This window comes from Psammomys obesus, unplaced genomic scaffold (assembly GCF_907164565.1).
Source record: "Psammomys obesus unplaced genomic scaffold, mPsaObe1.curated_primary_1811, whole genome shotgun sequence".
NCBI lineage: Eukaryota > Metazoa > Chordata > Mammalia > Rodentia > Muridae > Psammomys > Psammomys obesus.
Window position 1 is genome coordinate 22115428 of NW_026596034.1, and position 5550 is coordinate 22120977.

General features: G+C 47.4%; 1 protein-coding gene across 1 annotated transcript in view; it reads right to left on the minus strand.

Annotated features, from left to right (window-relative positions):
• Positions 1 to 5550, minus strand: part of Gfod2 (glucose-fructose oxidoreductase domain containing 2) — a 36701-nt gene that overhangs the window by 1679 nt on the left and 29472 nt on the right. The window lies entirely within an intron of this gene.

A 5550-nucleotide genomic window follows, 5' to 3' on the forward strand; every position in this document is an offset into this window, starting at 1 on the left:
ACACACACACACACACACACACACACAGCCCAGGAATGTCTCTTACAGAAACAGGTGATCGGGAACAGAGGGAAGAGACCGAGAATATACTGAAAAGGTCTCAGTGACTGGAGGGGTAAGCCCTTTGTTGGAGTGGCGGTGGGTACTGGGAATGGCAAGGACCAAGGGAGGATTCACAGGGGAGGTGCTGGGGTTAATGGAGCAGGGACAAAGGGCATACGGTGTGTGTGTGTGTGTGTGTGTGTGTGTGTGTGTGTGTGACATATGACAAGACTTTAAGACAGGGAAGGGCTAAGGGGATTGCTAACATCCTGGGCATATGCCAGGACACAGAGCCAGAGAGATTATGTGGTACTTAAAGCAGTATGGGGAAGTAGACAGTCTTCACTCACTCCCAAAAAGTTCAAGGTAGCGGTGAGATCCAAAACAGGGTTCTGGAAATGCCTTTCCTCAAATCACTGAGACACCTCATAACATGGCACTTTCCAAAAGATTTGGTGTCTGTGTGGTGTATGCAAGTGTATATGTTTGGATGTGCACATGTGCATGTGAAGATGGTCATATAATACATGTACACAGAGGCCAGAGGCCAAAGTCAGGGTCTTTATTTAATACTTTCCACTTTTTTTTCCTCTTTTGAGACATGATCTCTATCTGTAGACACAGCTGGCCTTGAACACCGAGAGATCCTCCTGTCTCTGCCTCCTCAGATCTGGGATTTCTGGCAACTGCTGCTCTGCCCTGCTTTATGTGGGTGCTGGGGACCCCAGATCAGGTCCTTATGGCAAGCACTTTACTGAGTCATCTCCCCATCCCCTCATTTCCCACTTTCACTACATCCTGTAGACTTAGTCTTCAAGCTGCACCCAGAATCTCAGTAGATCTAACCGCCACTTTCCTTATCCAGGTTATTACTGTTTGCCTAGATTATACCAACAGTTCTTTCTTAGAAGATGAGAGGCAAGAGGATCTGGAGTTCGAGGCCAGACTCAGTTACACAGCTAGTTTGAGGCGGTACCTTAAAAACAAGAATAGCAGTCAGGCAAGGTGGCATATGCCTGTAATCCCAGCACTCTGGAAAGTGGAGGCAGGCAGATGTCAGTGAGCTCAAGGCCAGCTCGGTCTACAAAGTTAAGTGCAGGACAGCCAAGACTATTCAGAGAAACCCTATCTCAAACAAACAAACAAAACAACAAACAAACAGTACCCCATTCCGCAGAGTCACTTAATTGGTCTCTGCTTCTACTGACACCCTTCAGTTTTTCCTGTTTGGATTTGTCATAGCTTGTATCCTGACATTCTCTAAAGGTCTATGTGTTAAAGGTTTGGTCCCGGACACCTGGAGCTACTGGGAAGGGAAACCTTTGAAAGGAAGCAAGGCCACTGGGTTTTGTGCCCTTGAATGGGACACGGAGTTCCTGACCAGTTCACTGAGTTCTCTTTGCTCCCCTGCTGTCATGAAGCACATAGCTTTGCTCCTAAACCGGATAGGGTAGCTCACACCTGCAATCAAGCAACTGGAGGTTGAAACAGGATGGCTATGAGCTCGAGACTGGCCAAGGCTACACAGTGAGAGCCTGTTTCTAACCGACACACAGAGCAGTCTTATCCCACCACATGCTCTATGCCTTTCTGTTCTACCTCACAAGGGTCCAGAAACGACACAGCCACTACCATGGCTAAAAGGCTAAAACCTCAAGCACAGCAAACCTTTCCTCTTGAGATACCGCTGCCCACTGCCTCGGGAGTGCTGGGATTATGGTGTGACACTATGCCCAGCAAGCCTTTCCTTTCCTTTGTATATATCAAATATTTTGTTCCAGTGATGGAAATTACCATAAAACTTAAGATGGCTCAGATAACGTCTCCCAAAAAAACCTTCCATGGATTCATATCTCATTCTGAATAAACACCAATAAATGCATGGTAGCACATGCCTATAATTCCAGCAGCTGGGAGGCAGGGACAAGAGGACTGTGAGTGGGAGGCCAGCCTTGACTATACCAAAAGACCTTGTTTCAGAAAGAATTAGGGCCAGTGAGAATTAGGCTCAGTGGGGACTGGCGGGAAGTGCTTCCTGTGCAAGCCCGATGACCTCCCTACAATCCCCAAATTCTATGGTAGAAAGAACTGACTCCACAAAGTTGTCTGTTGAGGCCCCTACCATGTACTCCGTGGCATCTGCGCACATACACATACACACATTCCCTACATACACATATATAATAATAAAATTTCAAAGTAAAAACTTGCCTGGCCTATAAATTCAGTTCCAGCCTGGAAATTTAAAAAGATTCAGTCTCAGAGTAAAAAGAGGAGATATGAGAGTACAGCCTGGCTTTTGCCCAGCATGCATGAGGCCCTGCGGTCAATCCCCAGGCAGTGAAAAAAAAACATAAAATCCTATTAGTGGTCTACTAATAGGACCTTGATTTCTGACCAGAGACCCTTCCAAAATTTCCCTTTAGCTCTTATCCCCTACCATGGTCCCCCCTCTGCTCACCCTGTACTGGCTGCTGATTGGAGATGGTGTAGCTGTGTTTAAGAGCCCGGTGGTCAGGGAGAGGCGGTGATGATTAGCACCGAAGAACTGACAGTGATAGTCAGGGAAGCCTGGAGAGGGACCACCTAAAGCTCCTGATTCTAATGGAAGACCATCTTGAACAGTGTGTGCCCCCTCCAGACCAACCTCCTCGCTCCATAGGTGCTGCCTGGTTGGAGAGGCAACCTCCAAACCTTGATGGCCCTCTCGTGGGCCCTTACTGTACGTCTCCTTTAGGTGTGCACACCTGTAAGCATGCTGGGGCTCATCCCTTTGGCCTCCTTTCTGAGTATCTTCAGGTGAGACAAAGGCTGGGGTGCAGGTGACTTCTGGAGGTTAGCTACAGGGCCCAGCTCGTCCTGATGGATGGAGTCTGTCCTCACAGGCTAGGCATAGCCATCTTTTGTCACAAACACTGGTTCCCACTGACTATAAATCTCATAGCAACAACAACAACAACAACAAAAGAAACTGTAAGAATGAGCAATATCTCCCATGACGGATGGGTCTCCAGTCAGCCAAATGGCCAGGAAGTGCCAGCTATGAGTGGTAAAACTTAAGCACGGGAGGCCAGAAATTTCTATTATCAAGAATTTTTTTCCCTTCATGCTGAGTGGCCTGCAGCTCTTGTCCACCTCTCCGAGTTTTATTTTTACTGCAAAATGAGCCAATCCACTATACAGGGAATATGGCTAAATTAACTGAGGCAGAATAGGTCAGGTGCCTGACTAGGCACAGCTGTCAGTGGTTCACTTTTGCCATCATCACAGAGAGGATGAATGCATGCTGAGAGCTTCCTATAACTCAGTCTCTAAGAGTCACACAAATGCTACCATTTCCAGGCAAACAGTTTCCATGTTTGATATTTTGAAATGTTTTTTTTTTTCTTCTTTTCAAGGAGCAGAGGTTCAGATAGCGTCTTACTCTACAGGCCAGGCTACCTTCAAACTTTTAATATGATCTTTATTATATTAGGACTGTTCCCGAGGCCTCTCACAGAAGTGGGCCCTGAGCAGCTCTTTGGAAGCTCCCGCCCTCAACAGTAGCTTTCAGCAATCCTGGCAGCTCCTCACTTCCTACCCCTGTCCCAGCTACCCCGACCTTCAAGAAGGGAACATTCTCACCAACACATATGCGAATCTCAGGCCTGAACCCTCAGGATGATGAACCTTAGTGCTATAGAAAGGAACACATGTAGAGCATGACATCAGTGCGTCACTTCAGGTTAGGATACCCTTCGATCTCCTGCTCTCCTGATAACTGAAGCTTCACAACAGGCACTGGCAGGATGACAAGAGAATAGCTAGCTCACTGTCACACATCAGGGCAGGGAACAACATGCCCGAGGCTTTTGCATAGTGTCCTTGCAGGAGGGAAAGGGGTCCCCGGCTGCTATTACTACTGCCTCTGGAGGCTCTCCAATGCTCCCCCACATTTGCAATTTCTGGATGAGGGACAGGAGGATCTAAATACTAGGGGTGATTGCCATTTGGCTGTTAAACACACGTGGCTGACCAGTGAGCTATAATTAGGTTCTCAGACACAAAACACACTGAGGGTTGCAGTTCTGACACCTAGAAGCTTCCTGTTAAACTAACACACTGCTCAGCTTGTGACAGACACTCAAGGGTGGAGACTGAAGGGATTCTGGAGAAGGAAAGAAAACCCCATTTTCAGCAATGCCCAGTAGATGAGCTTTTGAACACAGGACCCAGGGATCCTATCAGCATGGAAACCACAAGTATTCCACCATAATCAGGCTCCTGCAGGCTAACCATGCAAATTTCACCTTTTGTTAGACCTGGTTGTCTTGAAACACATGCTTATACAAGTTTATTCAGCTTTCCTTCCAGGAAGTCGAGACATTATTGAATGAAAACTGCTACTTGCTTCCTGGCAGCAGAAGACAGGGACCCCGAGAGCTCTGTAAATTCTTCAGTGCTGGGGTTGAACCCAGGGTCTCAGTATCCCAAGTACATCCTCCAACCCTGAGCTTTACTCCCAGTCCCTAGTACTCCTTACCTCAGGTTTTCTGGAGGGTAAGCATGTTTCAAGCTGCAAGCCTCTCACTAGTTACAGCTCCCCTAACAAGGCCCGCAGGAGCTGCTCCAGGCCTCCTCAGAACACTTCTCTGTTCCTCAGTAACACACCACAGGAAGTGGGCTTCACAGGCTGGGCTCAGGACACCTGCATTTTCCTGGCCTGGGAGCAAATGATTTGTACAGTGGACACGGAGCTTAAAAAAGGGCTTCACTAACTCATCTCCTGTTTAATAAAATCCAGGGAGAAACACTAACAAAAACTTTTTTCATTATTATTGTGTGTGTTTGCACATGATATTGTGTGTATGTGGGTGTGTGTGCCTTGCTGCGTGTGTGGAGGCCAGAGGACAACTCTGTGGAGTGGCTTCTCTCCTTTCACCTTTATGTGAGTTCTAGGGAGCGGACTGACAAGCTTGCATGGCAGGCCTCTCCCCACTGAGCTAGTTCAGTGGCGCCCACTTTCTTTTTATAGTTAAAAAGGTTTTATGGTGCTGGAGAGATAGATGACTTAGTGGTCAGGAGCACTTGCTTCTCTTGCAGAGGACTCGGGTTCAGTTCCCAGCACCTACATGGTGGCTCACAACCATTTATAACCCCAGTTCCAGGGGATTCAACTCATTCTTCTGGCCTCCTCAGACACCAAGCATGCATGTGGTGCTCATACATACATTCATACTCATGAGCATAAATATTTTTTTTTTGAGACAAAGTCTCTCTATGTAGCCCTGGCTGTCCTGAAAATCACTATATAGACCAGGCTAGCTTCAAACTCACAGACATCTGCTTGTCTCTGCCACCCAAGTGTTGGGATTAAAGGTGTGTGCCACTAGCCCACACCTGGCCTTACTACTAGAAATCTGAGTTTGAAAACCAGCAGAGCAAGCCAGGGACAAAAAGAAAGAAAGAAGGTGGGGGGGAGAGGAAGGAAGGAAGGAAGGAAGGAAGGAAGGAAGGAAGGAAGGAAGG